The sequence below is a fragment of the Crotalus tigris genome, unplaced genomic scaffold (genome assembly GCF_016545835.1).
Source record: "Crotalus tigris isolate CLP2741 ecotype Arizona unplaced genomic scaffold, ASM1654583v1 scf7180000024461.5605484, whole genome shotgun sequence".
In the NCBI taxonomy this organism is placed as follows: domain Eukaryota; kingdom Metazoa; phylum Chordata; class Lepidosauria; order Squamata; family Viperidae; genus Crotalus; species Crotalus tigris.
In genome coordinates, this window is record NW_024100632.1 from 2,179,291 (window position 1) to 2,202,630 (window position 23,340).

General features: G+C 41.9%; 1 long non-coding RNA gene across 2 annotated transcripts; it reads right to left on the reverse strand.

The window, feature by feature from the left end:
• Window positions 1-5,725: 5,725 nt before the first annotated feature.
• On the reverse strand, window positions 5,726-15,734 carry LOC120303301. Of its 2 annotated transcripts, XR_005555398.1 has the most exons (6): window positions 15,537-15,734; window positions 14,196-14,344; window positions 9,789-9,889; window positions 8,855-9,253; window positions 8,388-8,754; window positions 5,726-7,760 (listed from the first exon to the last, which is right to left on the reverse strand). It is a non-coding gene; the product is annotated as an uncharacterized LOC120303301 (long non-coding RNA). The 2 variants fall into 2 exon arrangements; XR_005555399.1 differs by lacking the exons at window positions 14,196-14,344; window positions 15,537-15,734 and adding an exon at window positions 13,489-14,120.
• Between the last annotated feature and the right edge of the window lie 7,606 nt (window positions 15,735-23,340).

Here is a 23,340-nt window from a genome sequence, read left to right on the forward strand (position 1 = left end):
CTGGAGGGAACTCACCCAGAATCCATTCCTTGAAGTTCTGGAGATGACAGGGACATGAGGAAGGTATATAGGAAGGAACCCAGGTCAGATTCAGCTCTAGCACAATGAGAATGTGCAGAGATGCTCGACCAATGCATGGTTTCCTAAAGCATCGTGATTGTGCCTTAGAATTCGAATGCAATGTATTTTGCGTTCTGTCCAAAGTTTGGGACTTAGGTTTAAGGGAGCTCCCGCACTAGAATATCCTTAGACTGTTGTTCGTTGTTCTTTATGATGATAATGATAATAATAATAATTAATTAATAATAATATTAATAATATATTTATTTGGGCTTAGGCTAGTGGATGTTCAGTTTTGACTGAAAGAGGCACCAAGCAATCATCTGTTTGGTGTTAGCTCTCACAATGTTTTATGTGACTGTGTGAAAAATTATGGATGCTTTAATGGCATAAATGTTTATATTTTTATACTTTGGATTTTATATGCATTTTATAAAATAAATTGTATTTTTAAAAAAGACTCCTCAGAATCTTGTTATGATTTCTCAGTCTTAGCCACTTTTTGACCTTTGGGATAGTATTTAGATTGTTTCTTGTCCTGCCTTCAGGTGCTTTGGAGAATAGACTCCTTCTTCTTTGTGGCAACTCCTCAAATATTGGAAGACTGCTCTCATGTCACCCCTCGTCCTTCTCTTCATTAAACTAGACATACCCAATTCCAGCAACCGTTCTTTATATGTTTTAGTCTCCAGTCCCCTTCTCTTCTCCACACTTTTTCTAGAGTCTCAACATCTTTTTTATATTGTGGTGACCAAAACTGGATGCAATATTCCAAGTGTGGTCCTCCCAAGGCATTATAAAGTGGCACTAACACTTCACGTGATATTTATTAAATTTATATGCAACCCTTTTCACTGATAAGGTGACTCTGGACGGCCAATAGATGGAATTTGCTTTCTTTCCCTCTTGTTAAAACATTAAGCAAGAATTGGAAGGGGCTCAACAGGATGTTAAAAAGTCTATTTCAGTTCATTCTCTGGAAATCAGCAACTTCCCAGTTTCATCTGTGTGGATATACTCTAGAGTTAGCCAACGATGTCACTACCAAAACCGGCTTGCAGGAGGAAAGAAGCCAGAAAGTCACATGCTCTCTGGAAGAAATCCCAATTACAATCATGCCTTCACACTCCCTGATCAGCCACTGTTTGACACCCTCCAGGGCCACATTGATGGCTTGGTGGAATTTATGTAGCTATTCCAGAATAGGATAATTTGCCGCTGCCATCTCACCACAGACAACTCAATGTGGCCATCTCGATGTGGTCAACTCACTGTGGGATAATTTGCCACAGAAAATTCCATGTGGGATAACTCAACACAATAATTGTTATCTTCCATTGTTTCTTTAACATAATTTCCAGTTCTGACAACATTAAAGAAACAGTAGCAGATATTTATTGCATTGGCTGTGGTGAGATGGCCATGGCAAGTTGGCCACGGCGAATTGTCCTAGATCCAAGATACTACTATACTGCATAGTGAGACACACTTGGAATACTATGTCCAGTTCTGGGCACCATGATACAAAAAAGGTTGCTGAGTCCCTAGAAGATGAAGTCCACCCATCTTAAAATATGCTGGCTGGGTAATTCTGGCAGTGGAAGTCCACAAATCGTAAAGTTGCCAAGGTAGAGAAATTGTTGGTATTATTGGGAATACCAAAACAATTTGAAGAAGTTTGATCTGGGAGATCCTTATTTGGTCTTTCAACGACTGAAAGAATGCAATCATTTTTGAAATTTTGGGAAATCTTATTAAGAGTAGGAACTTGGGAAAATGTTTGCAGCAGATCAAAGGAAGGATTAGTTCAATAGTGGAATTTGTGACTATACAATAGGATGACTGGCCATTTACAGACCATTCAAAACATTCTAAGACACATTTGTAGAGACCAAACATATCAAAGGCTATCAAATATATGAAGCAGCCAAGTACAGAAGAATGACTGTGGACACCATAATCTGCTGATTGGGGCACAGGGATTGGTTGTTTCTCACAGGCTTTCCATAAGTGTTTGGATTTCCACTATGGGAAAGCAGATGTTGTGCTACAAATGTCTTTGGCCCTGTTCCAGCTGGATTCTTAATGTTCTTATTATCTCCCGGAAGGTTCCTTCCCGTTGGCTAGGTTCATATACCAGACCAAGCTCATTTACTGAACTAATCCATTTCCTATTAGAAACAAGACAGATATGAAGACTCACGTGAGTTGAATCCTGGGAACGTGGTGTCTACACAGTTTCCCTGAGAACAATATGAAACAAGATTGACCTTTTTTTCTTCCAGAATGTTTCGGGACATCTCCTGGTATCTTACAGGCCTGGGATTACCTTGTGGTCTTCCTTCCAAGGATGAACCAGGCCCTTTCAAGATCATCCATGGTTTGCTAGGGACTCACAGTTGCTTGAACTGTGGGAAATTCTCCAGTTTTGCTGTAGGAGTGTTTTTCAAACTTGGCAATGTTAAGATATAAGGACTTCTGGGGAGGTCATAAAATTTGCTGGCTGGGGAATTCTGGGAGTTGAAGTCTACACAAATTAAACTTGCCAAGTTTTGAAAAACACTGAGCTATGAATCTAGGGGATTCCATGCACGTAGTTTTCTTCACCATTTTATGGAAGCGGAGCTTTGATCCATTGTTGTGGTCACCACCTTGACTTTTTTTGACTACACTCTGTATGCCCCCTGCATTTAAGAAAGGAGCAAAGCCATTCCATTTCTGTCTTGTTCTGTTTTTGAAAATTAGCATAATGAGGTATACTGGAGAAACAAAAATGGTGATAGGAGCTGAGTCCAGATGGGATATATGGTAACCTGCCTTAGCAGTCAACTGGAGGGAAGTGATATCAATTTGAGGTCATCATACTTTCAAACGGATATCTATACATTCTGCTTTCTTGCTTATGATTTCCTGTCTTTAGCTTTTAACAGGAAATTTGTGGCAATGCACTGCAAGGATCCTTCTTCCAGGAAAGAGGCAGCTGGACTTTCAACATAATCTTACACTCCATGGGTCTTGAATAAATGAACGTGGCAATTGCTAAAATCCCATTGTAGTAGTATTCTAGTCTGCTCTTTTATTTTATAGTTGTAAAAAATGAAATCAACTGATATTTATTGGTCTCTTAACACATAGAGATACATCCTCTTTATGTGTGTGTGTGTGTGTGTGTGTGTATAAAAATAAATATACATTGCCAAATATTCTTTTTAAAACACATTAATCTCCCTTCATTTGTTCTTTGACAGCTACATTGCCTTTCTTGCAGGCTTCAAAACTGCAATTTTCTCCAATGGAAGCTCTTCTTAAAATGCAACCTGTCATCCTTTTCATAGAACTTTTTTTTTCAGCTGCGGTGTTTTCTAGACTTTTTATTAGGGAAAAACGGAAGTTAGATTTTGTTTCATATTAGCACTGGTGCTGCTGAAAAGTCTGCTTTCAGAAAGTAAAAAAATCATTTTCAGTGGAGGTTGCGGCAGCACTGAGCAGAAAACTGTGCTTGAAAGGGCCACAATAAGTTTTAGTTCAGTATGAATTCATTAGTTTAGTACAGCCTCATGTTACTAATGCTTCTCTTTTTGTAATATGTTAGAACAAATCTATATCTTGTCTCACTTCCTGCATCCAGTTGTGGTCACCACAATACCAGAAAAGATGCTGAGACTCTAGAAAGAGTGCAGAGAAGAGCAACAAAGATGATCAGGGGGCTGGAGGCTGAAACATCTGAAGAACAGTTGCTGGAATTGGGGATGTCTAGTTTAATGAAGAGAAGGACCAGGGGGGACATGATAGCAATGTTCCAATCCTTCAGGGGCTATCATGCAGAAGGGGGGGACAGCACAAGAAGTAACAAATGAAAGCTTATCAAAGAGAGATGCGACCTAGAATAAGAAGAAATTTTCTGACAGTGAGAACAATGAATCAGTGGGATGGCAGTTGGGTGCTCATCACTGGAGGTTTTCAAGAAAAGATTGGACATCCATTTGTACGGGATACTATAAGGTCTCCTGCTTTGGGCAGGGCGTTGGACTAGAAGACCTGACTTTCAAACACAGATCTGCATATCTTAAAACAATATCTTGCTCTTTAAAGCGGGGTGGGGTGAGGTAGCCAAAAAGTTTTTTACATTAATCTTTGATATGCTTCCCACAACCACAAAAGGGAGTGGTTGGCATATTTTTAAAGAAATGAAATGGAAAAAAATACTGCAAGAGAAATAAAAATTGGGCTTGTAGAAATTCTGGGAGTTGAAGTCCACTTATTTTAAAAGGCTGGGGAATTCTGGGAGTTGAAGTCCACCTATCTTAAAGCACGTCTGGCTGGGGAATTCTGAGCCAAGATAAAAAAGCTGCCTTGGGACTGAAACTGCCTTGTGATTCCAGCTTTAGAGATCCCACTGAGGACATCTGTGGAAGAGATCCTGGCACTGTGTGAATGCATGGAAACTGGGAAACTTGGCCTCATTTTGCATGCAGAAATGCAGCCCCTACAAAGGAGCCCTTTGAGCTATAAATAGAAACTGCTCCAAATAAAAATAGCCTGCCTTGGTATGTATGCATTTTCCAAAGAGTCAGACGGTGAGGAAGTGGACGGAAAAGTCCTCCCCATTCTGCAGATATTTTATCGCCCCGGAGAATACAGACTTTGCAGACAGCACGAAGACAAGCAACAGACACAAACTCTAAGTGCAATCAAGAATCCAGTCTCTTCGGACCACCTAGAACTTCGTGGGAAGCCCGTGAGGGTTGAGCCCCCCCCCCCCGCAAACAGCTCCCAGGGAGGCAACTGTGATGTGTGAGCAAAGTTATGAAACCGTCAGCCAGACCAAGCTTCGCCGGATTCTTGCCAAATCTCCAAGGGCAAGTGGATGATCTCAGATCCTGTTTGATCATGGCCAGATCTCTGGGGAATTCAAACCCCTTCTTCTCTCCATAAAAACATGCCTGTTCAGACGGTTTTCCTCTGGGCTGGCGGAGGGGAGAAATCACGAGGGATGACTGAGGTTGCCTCTTGACCTTCCAGTGATGCAAAGTGGCTGATGATGGTCTTGTCCTTTGGGCTGCCTGGAAAGATGGCTGGGTTCACAAATGCCCCATTGATGGCTGCGTTTAGATAGTCCTGTGGTGGGAATAAGAGCTGGCCTTGTGTCACCCACTGTCTCCCTCCCATGGCCTCAGAGATCTGCGTCACCCGCCCATCATAGCAAGAACGAAATCCAGAATCTCCCATGATTCCATGGCACGAAGAAACATATATATATATATATATATATATATATATATATATATATATATATATATATATATATATATATATATATATTAGATGCCAAGGGTTCAAAGATTTTTCTTTTCTTTTCTTTTCTTTTCTTTGAGAGTTCTAGTCCTACCTTAAAGCACGAAAGCCCACTGGGTGTGTTTTGGCCAGTCCCTCTCTCAGCCCAGCCCAGCCCAGCCCACCTCACAGGGCTGTTGTGGAGAAAATAGGAGGAGGAAGGGGTATTAGGTATGTTTGTTGCCTTGAGTTATTTATAAAAAAAGAAAGGCTGGATACAAATGAATAAATCAAAGATGAACTGCACAGAAATTCTCCAGTATTTTTCCTTACTGGCACTTGCTCAGTGATATCTTTATAGATGAGGAGGCATTTTCCTTGTTTTTTTCTTTTTGGCTGTGACTAATAAATACCTCCATAATAATTGCGTGACAATTAGCATTTACAGCTTATGGTGGAGTAGAGTTTACACACCGTGTAATGAAACCCAGCCATGCTTAGGGATATGGAATTGTCTTGGTTGTCTAACAGCTCCCCCAAGTAAAAAAAAAAAATGCCACAATTCTCTGGGGATTTAGAGAGGAATCAGAATCAGATTAGAGCTGGAAGGAGCCTTGGAGGTCTTCTAGTCCAACCCACTGCTCAAGCAGGAGACTCTATGCCATTTCAGACAGGTGGCTGTCCAGTCTTTTCCTAAAAACCTCCAGGGATGAAGCACCTTCAACTTTTGAAGGCAAGCTGTTCCACTGGACCTGGAGAGGGGAGATCAACTATACCCCAGGGTCCCTATAGAATTAGCCATAGAGCCAAGACAGGGTTACAGCTTCTGTGGCAACCTGTTTCACGGGCCATTAGCCTTGAGCAAAAGGGATTTTCCGGTCTGCTTTCCAAAGCTGGTGAGTGAAGGAACGGAGAATTTTAATCACATTCCAATGGGTAGAGTCTGGCGTTCGGTTCTCGCATCCAATTGGTAGGTTGAAATAGCTTCTCTTGTTTTGGTGTCACATATCTCGAGGGATGGGCTCACATCTGTGTGTATTGAACCTCACAACCCCAAAGACTTCCTCCCTCCTGTAAATTCAAATAGTCATGCAATGCCACTCAAAAGTCACTATTCAGGCATATTTTCAGCTGAGCACAGAAAGTCAACACAGATACTATCTGCTTAACAGATGGAAAAGAAAAACAACAGCTTTAATCTCATGTGTACCAGCATAACTGAGATGAAAGATAGGACCTCTTTTATACCCTGATCATATCCTCACTTAGAATCATAGAATTGTAGGGCTGGAAGGGAGCTTGGAGGTCTTCTGGTCCAACCCCCTGCTAAAGCAAGAGGCCCTATAGCATCTGGACAAATGGCTGTCCAGTCTCTTCTTAAAAGCCTCCAGTGCTGGAGCATTCACAACTTCTGAAGGCAAGTCGTTCCACTGATTAATTGTTCTCACTGTCAGGAAGTTTCTCCTTAGTTCCAAGCTGGATCACTCTATAATGATCGCCACCATTTACTTTACTTTTCACTTTCCTCTTTCTACTGTATTGTACTTTATTTTTCTTTACTGTACTAGCTTCCACCATTACTTAAATTGCCTTTCAACAGAACAGGAATAACCTCCAAACCTGTTAAAAATATTATGCCTACAAGGGCCTTTCATACATGTCCATAAGTACTAAAACTTTTAATAGATTCAATAAAGGATAACCATAGTTCACTGTAATTATCCATTCATTCTCTGTGTCTGTAGGCAACTTGTTAATAAGTCTCCAGGAACATCTGTTTTTCAATCCAGCGAGGAATTGGAGTCATAAAGTCCTTTTTCTATAAAAAGGATATGGAGAATCCAATTCAGAATAACAGAATAATAGAGTTGGAAGGGACCTTGGAGGTCTTCTTTGGATTTGCATCCCCAACCACATGATGCCTCGGCTGTCATGAATTACTACTCCTTCCTTCTCCCTCTCCAATGACCTCATCTGAGATTCTTGTCACAGGGAGAATGAAATCCAGCAATACCTGGGGCAGGTGAGATCCTTTGGGCAAGGCCCTGACTTGATGATGTCATAACAGTTGAGCAGGGCCCTTGCATCAGGCATTAGGAGCTGGGAATTTCCCATATTTTGTCATGACATATTTCGCAATGGGATGATGCTGTTATCCATTCAGTCATGTCCAACTCTTGGCAATTCTCCACATCTTCTGTTCTCTATTTCTTTGAGTCTTTCTATGCTTTGGCTGATGTCAGTATTGATGATGATTTTGCAATGGGATGGCCAGTCCAGCCCAAACTGGGAGGGTGGCCTTGAATGATCACGATCCTCAAGAAGACAGGAACCTTGGAGGTCTTCTAGTCCTTCAAGAAAGCGGGTGGTGGTCCATTCTCCCAACATCCTTGAAAGGTGTACTGCACTTTACAAGCTCTGCTGATCTGCAGGTGCAACAATTTATGGCAATTTAGTTGGGCCAAGATCTTCAACCACAAAGCTGCTGATGGAAGCCCTTCCTGATATGTAGCCCCTTTTCTGACTCACAAACTGGATTAGAAGGCATAAGCTATGAAAAGCAGCTACCAGATGCCTTCTGATTTGGGGCTAATGTAGAATAACATACGGGGAAACCTTGACTTACAACCATTTGTTTAGCGACCATTAGAAGTTACAATAACACTGTAATGACTGGTCCTTAGACTTATGACCACTGCAACATCCGCATGGTCATGTGATCAGAATGTGGATGCTTAGCAACCAGCCATGTATTTATAGCATCTCAGGGTCACGTGATCGCCGTTTGCAACCCTCCCAGTTGAATGAGACCGTCAATGGAGGAAGCCAGATTTGTTTAAGGACTGTGTGATTTACTTAACAACTGCAGTGACTCGCTTAACAACCATGGCAAAAAAGGTTGTAAAATAGGACAAGACTCCCACAACAGTTGCCTTGCTTAGCAATGGAAATTTTGGTCCTAATTTTGATCATAAGAGGGGGACTACCTGTAGTTCTTTTCTTACTTTGAGTAAGATCGGGAACATTCGTTGTTAGGGATCAAGGACACTTACACAACTGAGACTCGACCAATTTCTGTAACTTGCACGCACCACAATACGTCAGATTGTTCCTCTCCTTCTCAGCTTGACCTGAAGAGCGAGACCACGGTTCTCCCTTTCCCACCACTCATGTGCACATGTACTGATCGGAGAATAAAGGCAGCTGTTGCCTTGCAGATGTGCTCAGCAGAAGTGAAACACTGCAGATGGAGGACTGAGCGAGCTTTTCCAGCTGATGTTACATTTCAAGGCCTATTTCAGTGTTGTAGACAAAACAACACGTCTAAGTGAGCAGATGGTTGTACTCTGCAAGGAGGAAGAGATGGGGTAGGAATGTTGTTGCTCTCCCGGCACACCAGCTTGTGTTTATGTTGTGACTCTGCAGAAATAAGAGGAAAAGAGAGCATAATGAATTATTGAGAATGCTTCCCCACCCCCAATTTTGAATACAGGGTTGCAGATCGTTTGTTGCAACCTACTTAATACAGGTGGACAGTTGATCATGACATCTCAAGATGTAGAGCAGCATTTCTCAACCTTGGCAAGGTTAAGAGGGGTGGACTTCAACTCCCAGAATTCCCCAGCCAGCATGGTCCATAAGTGAATCGCCAGAGGTTGTTTAGTGAGATATCACATGACCATGACTTGCAACCTTCCTTGCTCCCACTTGTGGTTGTTAAGCCGAGGACTATCTTAGACGTAGGTGCTGGGATTAATTTCTGTTCTGCTAGCCAAGGGTCAGTTGTTAGGATGGGTGGCGTGCACCTTCGCAACGGGTCTGCTAAGTAAGTAATTGAGGAGAGGTTAAACCATAGCTCTTTATTTCATAAAGTTCAGTCCTCTTTTGAAGAACTGCTGGGCCCCTGTCCAATTTAAACCTGGAAAAAGAAAACAGGAAGCCCATGTAGTGCAAATGCAAGTTTTCTGTTTTTGTTTTTTTTAAGGAGTCTGGTGAAAGTGTTCACTTGAACCCGCTCACTGAGAGCGAGTTGGGCGGCTATATAAATTTTCATAAATAAATAAAGCAAATTAAATAAATCTCAGCATGCTTTAGCGCTCAACCCATCAAGGGAAGCCATGCATGGTTCATTTGTGGGAAAACAGCACGATACATGAACATGGCTCTGCTTGGTTAGCTGGGTTTAGAGTTTTAATGTGTTGCATGATAAATTGGAGCTGGTGTGCTCAATCTGAATCATATCAAGGGCATCACAAGTTTCCAACGCTGGGTAGCAAGCCTTGCACCAAATAGTTGTTATCGCTTAGCAAACTAGAGAAGGCTGGAACAAAATTCTCACATTTCTTTCGGAAGGAGCAAGCATCAATCATCTGATCACACACACGCTGGTTTTCATTTTGTCAGCTTAATCTGATCAAATGTCAAAGCATATCAGGCAATTATCTTTTGCTCACCAGAAAGCCCGGCCTTTTGAGCACAATATATGGGGCTTGGCAGGAGAGTTGCTTGAAGAAAACGCCGTCCAATCTGAAGAGATTTCTTCAGAGCGCGCATTCTGCGTTGATTAAAAGAGCCAGTTAATTGGATTTGAAATTGCAAGTCAGTTAGGAAGGGTCTTGTTCTTGAGAATACTTTGGGGGGGGGGAAATGCCTGGAACCTGTGTTGGTAAATAATATTTCTGCACTGACCCAAAAAGAGGCCTAAGAAAGTGTTTAATAGCAAGGAATTTTATGTTTGAATGTCATTCCATTTCTGTGGACTTTGTCGGTGGAGAGTCGTGTCAGTCTCTGATAGCCCCAATTCAGAAAGAGTCTACTAACAGCTTTTCTGAATAATAAATTTTAGTAAATGTCATAGGTGTTTGTGAGCAGCAGTTCACAAAAGTTTATGCTTTTTAATAAAGTTTTATTACCGTAGTCCTTGGTGCTATTTGAGTTTGGTTGTTTTGCTTGTTTCATAACCCAAACTAACATCATCATTGCTGGAAGGGGGGGTTGAGGAGAGGAGGAGGAGGAGGGGAGGAGTTTATCAAAGAAAGATCCAACCTAGAGTTAGGGAGACATTTCCTGACCGTGAGAACAATTAACCCATGGAAAAGTTTGCCTTCTGAAGCAGTGGGTGCTCCATCCCTGGAGACTTTCAAGAAGACATTGGCCAGCCATTTGTCCTGGGTGGTATAGGATCTCCTGCCATGGGTTGGACTAGATCTCCAAGGTCCCTTCCAACCCTATGTTTCTATGTTCTATGTTCTATGAAGTTTCTATGTTCTATGTTCTAAGAAGGTTGCAAAAAGTGGGAAGCAAATGAATAACAGAAAAGCGAAAGTGTGAAAGACAACCATTATGTTTTCTGTCATTCCAGGTATGGAGCTTAGAGAGTTGTATGAACTCAACTATATAAGTGTGCTTCTCCACGTTGATTTCTTCCCCATCTGTAATATCTTCTGATTCTCCCCAGGAAAAAAGTATGGTGACTAAGAATTTCAGCTGGGCTAGGGGACAAAGTTGTTGGCTTCTCCATACTTGCTCTTTTGGAGCCCAAATTGAAAAGCCACATAACAAGGCCTTCCTGACTTTGGCCAGCTTAAAAGCTTCAGCAGCCCGGGGTTGATGATCAAGCAAACTTCACTTCCTCCTCAAATGTTTTTCTAACTGTAGCTTTCTTTCCACCTCAAGTTCCCTCTTCCCTCATTTTCTCCATTCTGCACCAGAAGGGAAATTGCAGAACATAATAAGAACAATAAATATGTCAAGGCAACAAAAGGCAACTTGCTCCATGTGTGTTTGGGAAAGAAATTTCCGGTTGGCCAGGATTGCAAGGGAAAGAAATAAAAGAGAGGAAGTGGCGTGCCAAGAAATGTAGGCAAATTTTCAGTGGCTGATTTCCAGAGACAAGCAAGTCACTGGAAATTAAAGGATGTACCCTGGGGGGGGGGATGTCAGTAGAGGAATCAAATGTCAAGATGGAGGGGCTACGCTTAACCCTTTGGAAACATGTGATTTCTTTTATGACCCCCTACCTGTTGTGGATACCCCTGCAGAGACAAGTGGAATTGGTCAGCTAAATCTGATGAACAATTTATGGAATATAAACTGAAAGGAAAAAGTGGGAAGGAAGGGAAATGGAAACGGATGGGAAAGGAAAGGAAAGGAAAGGAAAGGAAAGGAAAGGAAAGGAAAAGGGAAAGAGAGAGAAAAAGAAAGAAGGGGGACAGAAAGAAATGAGGGGGGAGAAGGAAAGAAATAAGAAAGGAATGAAGAAAGAAAGAAAGAAAGAAAGAAAGAAAGAAAGAAAGAAAGAAAGAAAGAAAGAAAGAAAGAAAGAAAGAAAGAAAGAAATTTCTAGGTTTGATCTACCAACTCTGGGTCTGTTGTGGCTGAGTCATTCACAACAAATCATGACCTCAGCTTCCGAAGGGGAGGAGACCAAGTGAGTAATGGGGCAAGAGGCATCTTCTCCCCTCCTTTGACCCTGCAACTTTCCTCCACTTGGCATAGACCAACCCGGCACTGGGAATGCTGGCTAGTCAGAGATTGGGGAAGGGAGGAGGAAGGGGGCAGCCCTCTCCATTCTAGGCCCTCGAAAGGGGACCTCATCCCACACACCACTTTCACCCCCAACCCACTTCTCTTTAACAAAACAAGAGGGGAATCTTCTCCCAAAGCAAGCTCACACTTTAAGGTGGCCTCTCAGACTGGGGGGGGAGGGGTTGAGCCCCCAATGATCCAGGTCCTTCCCCCCACATTGGTTTCTTCCAAGGAGAAAAGTATTGAAGAGTGTCTCAGAAGCAGAAGATAAGGGATTCGCCTCCCCAAATTTGCCTGAGCCAATTTTTCCCCCTGGCAGAGTGGCGAATTGAACCTGGCTGAGACATAGCCAAATTTTGACCAGAAAAGGGCATTAGCAACAGAGTGCAGAATAAGGAACTCCAAAAAATTCAACTTGTACATTTACAAGGTTCTTCTAATTGCAAATGTGCGCCATGTAGCAAAACTACTCAGCTCTTTGGCTTGAAAAATATTAATTGCTGGAGGCGCCTCGTTCTCCTTGACTATCTAACAATTGCATAAGAGGCTGTTTGGGCTCAGATGAAAGGTTTGAAGCCTGAGGTTTCCAAGAGGAGAAGGACTGGAAGCAGGTGCCAAGTTTTTTTCAAAGCTCACTTTGTTAATTGTGGATCTTCCTGGTAGGGAAAATAGCTATGCAGCGGAGAATGCAGCTGAAACCAGTTGATTTCTAGGTTAGCCATCAGAGGTTAATGCACAACAGGCTGCGTTGCAGTCCTACAGACTAGGCGGGATTATAGGCAGTCTCTGACATACAGCTATAATGGAGCCTGCCCATTGGGGTTATAAGTTGTGACAGTCGTAAAGCAGGTCATCACTTGACTAACCCAATTCTTATGAGCCTTTTTTTTGTGGTGGTCATTAAAGAAAATTGTTATTTGGTTCGTTGGTTAACAATTATTCAATGGAATAGCTTGCCTTCGGAAGTTGTGGGTGTTTTATTACTGGAGGTTTTTAAGAAAAGACTGGACAGCCACCTGTCTGAAATGGTATAGGATGTCCTGTCTGGGGGGGGTTGGACTAGAAGACCTCCCAGGTCCCTTCCAGCTCTATTCTGATTGATTGAACCTAATCAAAAATGCTGTGGTCCCAAGCTGGTAACGGTTTGCTTGATCCCAAGGAAATAGTATGGCTTGGATTTTTGGAACTAGATATTTGAAACTCAGTTTGGTGAATATCTGAACAAGCAGAGTCTGAAAAGACAGCATCTGTGTTTACTGCTGACTTGGAAACCTCTTTTGAGTTATTCAATTTTGCGTGAAACGGGGGGAAAATGTGGTCCTTTGTGTTCTCTGAGCCTGGTTGTTTTCTTGCAGATGTTTCATTACCAAACTAGGTAATATTATCAGTGCTAGAAGGGAAAAACCCCACTCCCTTCTAGCACTGATGATGTTATCTAGTTAGGTAATGAAACGTCTGCAAGAAAACAACCAGACTCAGAGAACACCAAGGAACCCAAGCTTTTCTGTCAGAAAAAAAAAATGAACTTATCATTTATGGTCTTGATGTTTAGACAGGATAGATTATTGTATAAGAAAGCGGGGATATATAGTAACTATAGAGCAAGAGATAAATGTATAATTGTACCTGTAATGGTTACGAAGAAAATTGGAAGGTACTTCTTTGTATTTTCTCTCTTTCATTTGCTTTGGTACTTTTACTTCTTTCTTTCTCTTCTTCCTTTTCTCTTTTTCTTACTCTATATTAATTTCTATTCATGTTTTATCTTCTTTCTTCACAATTTTCATAACATTATATTTTTAAAAACGAAGAAACAGAGATGCCGGTGGAGTGCTTTAAGCACTGGCATGAAATCCTGTTTGTGCAGAAGCATCCTCTCCAGCACTCCACCCTCTCTGGGACACCTTGTATGTATTTACTCTATTTATCCTCGTTTGCCCCTTCCTTGCTCTCTGGGCTGGCCTTCCCCTGACTCCTGATGTAACAGGGTCCAAGCTGCTCCCCTTCCCTCTTTACTCCAGCCCTATGTTTCTCAGCCTTGGCAGCTTCACGGTGGGTGGACTTCAACTCTCAGGCATCTGTTGTTCTTCAATATTCTCAATGCTCTGGAGAACACCTTTCAGATTTTTCTTGGTGGTCTGAGCTGACTATATTATTGAAATCTCCTCTCCTCCTCCTTCCTTCCAATATCCTTCTTTCCCTCCTTTCTTCCCTCCCTCCTTCCTTCATTCCTTCCTTCCCTGCCCTTCCTTCCTTTTTCTTTTCCTCCCTCCCTCCCTCCCCCACTCCCCCTTTCCTTTCCCTTTAAAATGGTCTTCCAACTCCACCAGTACCTGGATGGGCTTCCCTACTTTTCTTGATCACGGCAGGGAAACTGCTTGGGAACTTCCGGTGGGCTGTGACTCAGGGACCCACTGACTCTGACTCGGCTTAAACTTTCAAGCCCGGACAAGTCCTAGCAAAGTCAGCCAGCTGTTTCTACCTGCGGCATAATTATTAATGAACAAAACAAATAAAAAATTAAAAGAGGTAATGTTGCAAGAGAGCCACCACACAGGGGAAAGACAAGCCTGCCCTCTTTGTTTGTATAAACCTCCAACAAACCTCCTACGGAGAACTTGCAGCTGCCTTGGACACCTGTCAGCCCTGGCCAGCGTGGCTGAGAATTTTACTGCAATATATACTTTGAACCCCCCCCCCTTCAAAAGGGGTGTGTGTGAACTCGATAAAAACATCATCTGTCATACACAAAACAAGTTTTACTTATTATTATCATCATCATATCTTGTTGTACGGTCACTAACACTTAAATCAACTGACATAAGGACTGGGAACAAAGCACCTCAGCTTGGACATGCAGCCAAGATTTTGAAACCATTCTCCAGCTGGGACTTTGATGAGAAGAGATTGGTTGAATTAGGGCAGGGGACTTCAAACTTGGCTCTTTGATGACTTGTGAGCTTCAACTCCCAGAATTCCTCAGCCAACGTGCCTGGCTGAGGAATTCTGGGAGTTGAAGTCCACAAGTCATAAAAGGGCCAAGTTTGAAGACCCCTGAATTAGGGGGACAAAAAACTTTGCAGATCCCTTTGCAGTTTATGGAGATTGAGAATCTTGGAGAATCAATAGGTTTGCAAAGGGGTTGTTAAATAAGTCAGGATAAATTTTACGATTTTTTTTCCCCACAGTTGTTAAGCGAATCACTACTGTTGTTAAAAGAATCATGTAATCATTAAATGAAGCCGATTTCCCCCATTGACTTTCCTTGCCAGAAGCCAGCTGGGAAGGTCACAAAAGATCACAAAAAGATCACGTGACCCTGTGGTATTGCAAACATTGTAAATTCATGGAGGTTGCCACATGCCCAGATTTTGATCATGTGACCCTACAAATGCTATGATAGTCATAAATGCAGGACAGGTCATAAGTCATTTCCTTCTTTCTTGGGTGGGTTGCCAAGAGCTGAAAATGACTTCATGGCACACCATCAATCCATCATAATTATTTCTGTTCATTTCCTGGTTGCCAATGCATGTTTCAAAAGGACACGCTCATCTAAAGAATGCAAGGAGCTTTCTAAACACATTGGGTCTATAAAACAACTCTCATATGACAAAATATTTTTTTTTTCCCAAGCAGAAGCCCCGTTGAATCCCCGACAAAGTAATACTCACCAGGGTTGCAATTGAAGCATGCCACCCAACCTGGCTTGAGGTCATTCATTGAGCCGGATAAAGTTTCTGAATCAGCCAGGGAATTTCCAAAGCCAAAGCAATTTGGGAGCTTGAGATGCTCAGAACAACAATAAAAAATCTCTCCGTGAGGTCTCCGGAAAACAGAGTGGGGAAAACGGGGATGGCTCAGCAGGGAAAGCCGAGAATAAAAGTGGCAGTGTGCTTGGCACGGAACTACCGCTCAGCCACACCGACTTCACAAAGATTTCATGCCCTGAGGTGAGATTGTTTGCCACACCCAAGTAAGATAGTAAAGAATGGATTTAATGGGATTATTTCAAGAGGGAAGATGGCGTGTTGCCCTGCTTGTCAAAGCTGATGGGGATAGATAGGGAACTATATTTTGCCAAATAAATTTATTGCATTTAATGAACCACTTCCTGAAGACTTCAGTTAAGGAGTTGGGGAATGTTGGTGTAGTTTTAGCCATGAACTAGACAACCCTTAACCTGTTGGGTCATCCTTTCAGAGCTATTTCCTTGCCTAAACAAAGAAACAGAATGACTAAAGTTGTTAAAAGCAGTGGGAGCAGGGATGTATTTCTGACTTCCTGTCGGCTTCCCCATTCTCCTTGATTAGTTTCCATCCGTTGTTTCTTGTCTTGCCTTCTGGGTCTAAAGAAAAGAAGAAACAGGGGTGACATGATAGCAGTGTTCCAGTATTTGAGGGGCTGCCACAAAGAAGAGGGGGTCAAACTATTCTCCAAAGCACCAGAGAGCAGGACAAGAAACAATGGATGGAAACTGATCAAAGAGAGAAGCAACCTGGAATTAAGGAGAAACTTTCTAACAGTGAGGACAATTAACCAGTGGAACAGCTTGCCCCTAGAAATCATGGGCACTCCATCACCGGAGATTTTTAAGAAGAGACTAGATAGTCACTTGTCTGAAATGGTCTAAGTTCTCCTGCTTGAGCAGGGGGCTAGACTAGAAGACTCCAAGGTCCCTCCCAGCTCTAGTCTATTCCAAGGATCAAGAATTGTAGTTCCGAAACATCTGGAAGACATCAGATTGGGGAAAGTTGCTTGATGCCACATGCTAATACGGATCTTGTCTCCCCCTTGCATATCTCTCCCCTGAACACGCAACACAGACCTCCCCTCCCCTGCCCAAGAATCTCTCTATAAAGTAAATACCTTCACCTGAGGCCAATGTCATGTCGGCACAACCTCTCTGTGGTTTTGCTCTGCATAAAGCAAGTGGCAGATCCTTAGACCATGAGGTCATACCTTCCCATTAGTCTGCATTCTTTGGGAAAACAAGCAGGCGTCCCATCCATTCATTGATCTTTCCGCATTTGCAACACCCCCTCGGGGCATCATCAACCAAAGGATTGGCACCGGGTTTGCATTCTTAGACGTCTTGATAACGCTTCAAAGCGGAACTCTTCATGATTCCTTGATGAAATGAAATTATTTGGAGCACACCCACATCAGCATTGTCTCTGCGGAGAAGTGATGATCATGAGGCAGATCTTCAGGAATCTCTGAGAATCTTCCGTTTTAGCAGAAGGGAGTCCAACTGCCCAAATTGCCTTTCCTGATTTTTGTCCTCCAAGTCATTAAGGGCCACCTCCTAACAGGAAAACACCTAGCAATTACTTTCCCTAACATGGGGTGAGGTAAGGTGAATTTAATGTCAAGTGGAGGAAATCAGGAGTCCAGGCAGTTGTTGTTATTCTACGACAGCAGCCCCCAACCTTATGAGCATCAGGGACTGGTTCTATGGAGAAAAGTTTTCCCACAGACTGGAGGGGGTGTGGTTTCACGTTTGACCCCTTCCCCAGGCTCAGACTGGTCACCTCCTACACTTAAGTCACTTGTCAAATTGCTGGATTAACAGATCCCAGGTGTTAGTGGGAGAGCAAAGATCGAGGGGAAGAATGGTTTTAAAGCTCCTGATGGTTACAGCCCCTCTTTTATATCTACAGGTTGTTGTCCTAATTTAATTTAGTCAGATGTTTCATCTAGACAGTGACCACCTACTGATAGTGGAGTCATTTGTTTTGGACTCAACTAGTCCGAACACTCATTATTCACCTATGATTTACGCCCTACTAACAAGTACCTTACACCTGTCTGGACAAACCTGCTCTCAGTTTAATTTGTTGTTGCCCATTTGACCATTGATTTCATCTACATGTTACATGGTTAACAGAAATAACATCTGGAAAAGCAGAGAGATTGATATAAATACAAAAAGCAGGCTAGTTAGAGCAATAGTCTTCCCTATAATGATGTATGGGTGTGAGGGTTGGATACTAAGAATGACTGATTGAAAAAAATTGATGCTTTTGAACTATGGTTCTGGGGTAAATTATTGCGTATACCATGGACAGGCAGAGGAACCAACAGAGAGGTGTTGAATCATATAAAACTGGACACATCACTAGAAGCTAAAATCATAAGATTACATCTGATTCACTTTGGCCATGTCATGCGTGCAAATTCATTGGAAAAGTCAATGATGCTAGGAAAGATTAGTGGATCAAGAAGAAGGGACAAGTAAAAAACTCGCTGGCTTGATACCATAATGCAATACAATAATACAAAGATGAACATCTAACAACTGAAAGAAACTGTGCTTGACATGGTAGCATGGAGAGCACGTGCCTATAAAGTTGCCAAGAATCGCACACAACTGAATGTTTAAAACAACAACAACAAAATTAGCTTATTGGCTGTATATCCTCTCCGGTGTACGTGGTAAGGCTGACAAGGAAATACGGGTGATATCTATCCTCATAAAAGCTGCATTCCTGAACAGAATCAATATACAAACTTCAGTTAAAGTCCACAAACATTCTCTCCATTGTTTGATATTCCTGCAAAGAAGAAGTGGTCATACCAGTTGTATTTGAGATCCAGGTGCATATTTATATAAGTTCTCTTCCACTTCATTCCGGGCAAGCTACTCTTCTGTGTTCAGAAATGATTTCGTGAGAAGTAAATCCGTTTTTTAATTGATGTCATTTTTAGATTGACATCATTTTTCGGTCATGACCATGTGGTTTCTCTCTCCACCCATTTTTTTTTAACCATTAATGTTGGTAAAGGTAGTCTACTCACCTCCAAGTGGAAATCCTGACATGTGCACAGAAAACATTTATAGGTTTTTGAAAATGACGGGCAATTTTCTGTTTCTGAGGGTTTTTTTTTTTTTTTTTTTTTTGAGTTCCATTCTTTGCTCCTACTGCTTTTGCTGAACTTTCTGCTTTTTATAGCCAGCACAATACCAATAGGTCTTCACATCGGTTGGATTGCAATCATGTTGGGTTGCTGGACAAGGAAAAAAAAAACCTGAATAATTTGAACCGTCTTTGAAATCCCAAAGTGAAAGGGAGATGCACAGTTTCTAGACTTTGATGGTCTGCTAAATGAAATGGATGACATTCAGTGAACAATAAGGACAGTTTTTGTTTTATGAATTGGGAGTTGCTCTGTATTGCAAATCAAGAATCCTAAAGCAGCGATTCTCAAAGATTTTGGTCTTAGGAACACTTTACATTTTTAAAAAGGGTTGTGGACCCCAAAGAGCCTCATTTTTTGTGGGTTATATGTATCAAGGTTTACAGTATTAGAAACTAAAAAAAAAAAAAATATTTATTTTGTTTGATTTCATGGACCTGTTGAAATACTTTGAGAAGGTTTTGAGATTCTCCATGGATGGACAATGCATAACTATAGAAACAGAATTGCTGGAAATGGCACCTCAAGAACAGCACTTGTTTCTCAGTCCTAGTAGTAACATATAAATGGTTTAGGACCCGGATATCTACAAGATGACTTGCTTCAAGTAGAATCTGCCAGCTTGAAGCATGCCAAGGAAAGTGCTTTGTAAAAATCCCATTCTCCATAAGAGGCAGTAGAAGAGGACCAGAAACAAAGTGCTATTGCTATATGCAAGGCTAGTTCAAAAGGCCTGTGAGTATGGCTCCTTTAAAAGAGGGTGCGTGCCTTGGATCACATTTTCTGGCCCTTGTGACTTGAAAGGGTAAAGACTGAGAATTTCCGGGATGCTAGTTGTTTTTGTTCTTACTCAGCAGATCTTTTGGTAGTTCTTGATCTCTTAAATAATTATTACAAGGGTATCACCGGAAGCCAGAATACTTGGCTGGGAGCCATGCTGGGAGCTTCTTAGGTTGCAAACAGCTGTCTCGGTTGTGCCTCAGCAGCAAACAACGATGTGCTTTGCTGCACTGTGTGTTGCTCCTTCGCAAAACTCGTGAATCAGATCCTTTCTTTTCCTATCCGGCTTGCCTCCCTCCTCCACCGCCCCTTCCAAAAAAAGCTGGCTTTAATTGATGAAACGCGAGTTCTACATTTTGCTTTGCAAAGTAAAAGTGGTGTGTTTGTTTTTGTCTTTTGCAACCCAGCTGTTGGTTTGAATCAATGGAGTTTAGCAGTTGGGTCATCGGGTGGGAATTTCTGAGATCCCTCAATGAGAAGCAGATGTTTAAGGGATGGAAATGAACGTTTCACGTATCCTCAGACTGATGCCCTTCAAATGGAGTGAAGAGGCTTAGAATTGCCGCATTGGCTGAGAATTCTCACGTATCTTGAAGGCATCCCCTACTTGAAGGCATCCCCTACCTAATGAGCCAATGCATTTAAACAGGTGTAATAAAAAGAATATTGATGTCTGCCTTATAGATGGATAAAACCAGTGCTTTTTTTCTAAAAAAAAAAAAAAAAAAAGGTGCCGGAACTCACACACGTCATACAACCCGCCTTGCCTACCCTACAAGGTTCCATCCAAAAAAGGTGCCGGAACTCCGTTCTGGGCATTCTATGAGAAAAAAAGCCCTGGATAAAACTGACTTGGAAATAGGGGTGGCCCCCGTAAAACTAGCCATGATTGAAGCTATATCCTACAGTTTTTACTTTAGCCCAATTCTATTTTTTTATTGGAATTCCCTTTGTATATTCATCCATTCAAATTTGAGGCTGTTTAGTTCCTTGGTAACTCTGGGGAAGTTTATTAAATAGGGAGGGGAAGTTTAGGAGGTGTCAGAGAAATGTCTTGGGTTGTATGACAGAGAAGTTTCCTGCTATTGAAAAAGAAACGGGGCATGTTTAACTCTTTTGAAATCATTGCCAGCAACAACATGCTTGCTTCTGTGAAACATGGATGCCTAGTGAGAAGTTTTCTTTGCCCTTTTGATTGTAGTGGGGAAAAAAACCAGCAACAAGCATGAAAACGACCACAAAGCTCAATTTTGCATCCTGGCCTCTTTGCATGATTTCCACAAGCTGGTGGAAATGTTTGGCTCAGCGTTAGGATTTCTTAAATCTCACGAGTCTGTTCCTGCTCCTCATGCTGCAAGACCCACGTTGTTCACTAGTTACCGTGGCTAGTGACCACGGGCAGAGGAAGCTGGCGAACACCCATACTCTTGACGTGCTGCTTTGCAAGCAGAAAAGTCCTGAGTCAGGAAAGCAATGATGCCAAAGAGCTGGCAGAGCAGGATTAGTAACACGCAGAGAAATTCAGTTCATTCCTATGGGGAGACATGACTTAATGGGCATTGCTTACCTAATTACTTAATACTTCTTCATTCACTTGCAAATTGGATATTATTCTGTTTAGTTTGACTCATGGCTGAGGCAGACTTTGTCACCACAAAGTCAATCCAGCCTCTTATAATGCTTTATTAGCTAGTTTTTTCACCCAAAAACTGTTCTTCAATGTTGCTGTTTTCTTGCAGTTTTGTAAAAAGATAGGGTAAAATGTAGGTACGTTACTACTTTTATGCCTCCTGCTCTATTGTTTCTAGTATATAGTTGATATGCTCAAATGTAAACTTGCCAATTTAAGATACCACTTTATAATTCTAATTACAAGGGCTGAGAGGAAAATTTAAGGTGCCACTATTTGGATCACATGTACTAACTGGAGATTTATTACTGTTTCCAGAGGTACGTTTCTTAGGCTTAGAACACAGAACATAGAATACTAAGATTGGAAGGGACCTTGGAGGTCTTCCAGTCCAACCCCCTGCTCAGGCAGGAGACCCTATATCATTATGGACAAATGGCTGTCCAATCTCTTCTTGAAAACCTCCAGTGATGGAGCACCCACAATTTCTGGAGGCAAGCTGTTCTACTGATTAATTTCCATCCACTGTTTCTTGTCTTGCCTTCTGGTGCTTTGGAAAATAGGTTGACCCCCTCTTCTTTTTGGCAGCCCCTTAGATATTGGAACAGTGCTATCCTGACACCCCTGGTCCTTCTTTGCACTAGACTAGACATATCTAATTCCTGCAGCCGTTCTTCATATGTTTTAGCCTCCAGTCCCTAATCATCTTTGTTGCTCTTCTTTGCACTTTTTTTTTCAGAGTCTCAATATCTCTTTTGTATTGTGGTGACCAAAAATGGACGCAGTATTCCAAATGTGATTTAATTCTTTTTAGTTCTGTTGGGTAAATAATGGGCAATGTACTTACTGAGTCTCCCTTCCGGTGCCCAAAAAGAATGTTGGTTTTAAGTAATTTCCGATATCTGCGGCAAAATTATGCTGAGTCTGTAGCTTCAGGGACTTTTGAAAAAAAAGAGAAGAGAGATATTGCACGGCTAAAACTGTGAAGCAACTTATTTTGTGTAATAGTTAAGGCAAACTGTGTCTGCTCTTACTTCTGAGATTTTAAGCCCCAATGTACAGACCCTATCTTCATCTAGCAATGCCATGCTAAGGAAAACCTGCAGATTTCTGTCTATAAATTATTTGCTAAAAGCAAACACCCTTTTTCCAAGCCTTCAGGCCACCAGAGAAATGTATACAACAAAGAGTGGGGAACAAGATTAAATGGGTATTATTCTCATAATATCAAATGGTCTTATAAGAAGAAATGGGAATAAAGACTGACTCCATCTCCAGGAATTATTTGTGTGAGTCAGTACATTTCAGGTCCTTGAGATGTGGTGTACATCTGGGGGAGACCAGCTTAGGGAAAGCATGCGCTGCTCAAAACTATTGACCTTTTGCTTTCCACCAAAGCAGACTTTTCAAGTAATAATTACAGGGAGTCCTCAAATTACCACCACTTATTTAGTAACTATTCAAAGTTACAACAGCACTGAAAAAAGAAACCAGTCCTCACAACGATGTCTGTTGCAGCATTCCCACGGTCATGTGATCAAAATTCAGGCCCCTGGGCGACGGGCATATATTTATGACGGTTGCAGCATCTTGGGGTCATGTGACCACCATTTTCAACCTTCCCAAATAGCCTCTGACAAGCAAAGTCAACGGGGGAAGCCAGAGTCACTTAATGACTGCATGATTCACTTAACAAGCATGGCAAAATAGGTTGTAAAATCTGGCATGACTCCCTTAATAACTGCCTTGCTTAGCAATAGAAATTCTGGTCTCCATTGTGGTGGTAAATCGAGGACTAGTAGCACTGGTCCTTCCAATAACTGCAAATATGTAGACTTTCTCCTGGCTAGCTTTGGACTGAACTGTAAGGATATTAATATCTTGGATACGACAAATGTTTAATCCTTACACAAAAAAAGTACCCACAAACTGCCTTTGAATTCTTCCATCATAATAGGAGGGTAGCTTGGTTACTGAATGGATAGATTATAGTCCATTTTGCCTTAGTATTAAGTATTGTTTTGAGCTGAAAATTAAGGAATGAGGACCCCCCCCCCAATTCCTTGAAGAAAAGAGCCAGCTCTTGCTTTAAAATAAAGATTTATTTATTTCAGTTTGGATGCCGGCCAACTCCAATCAGCTCTTTT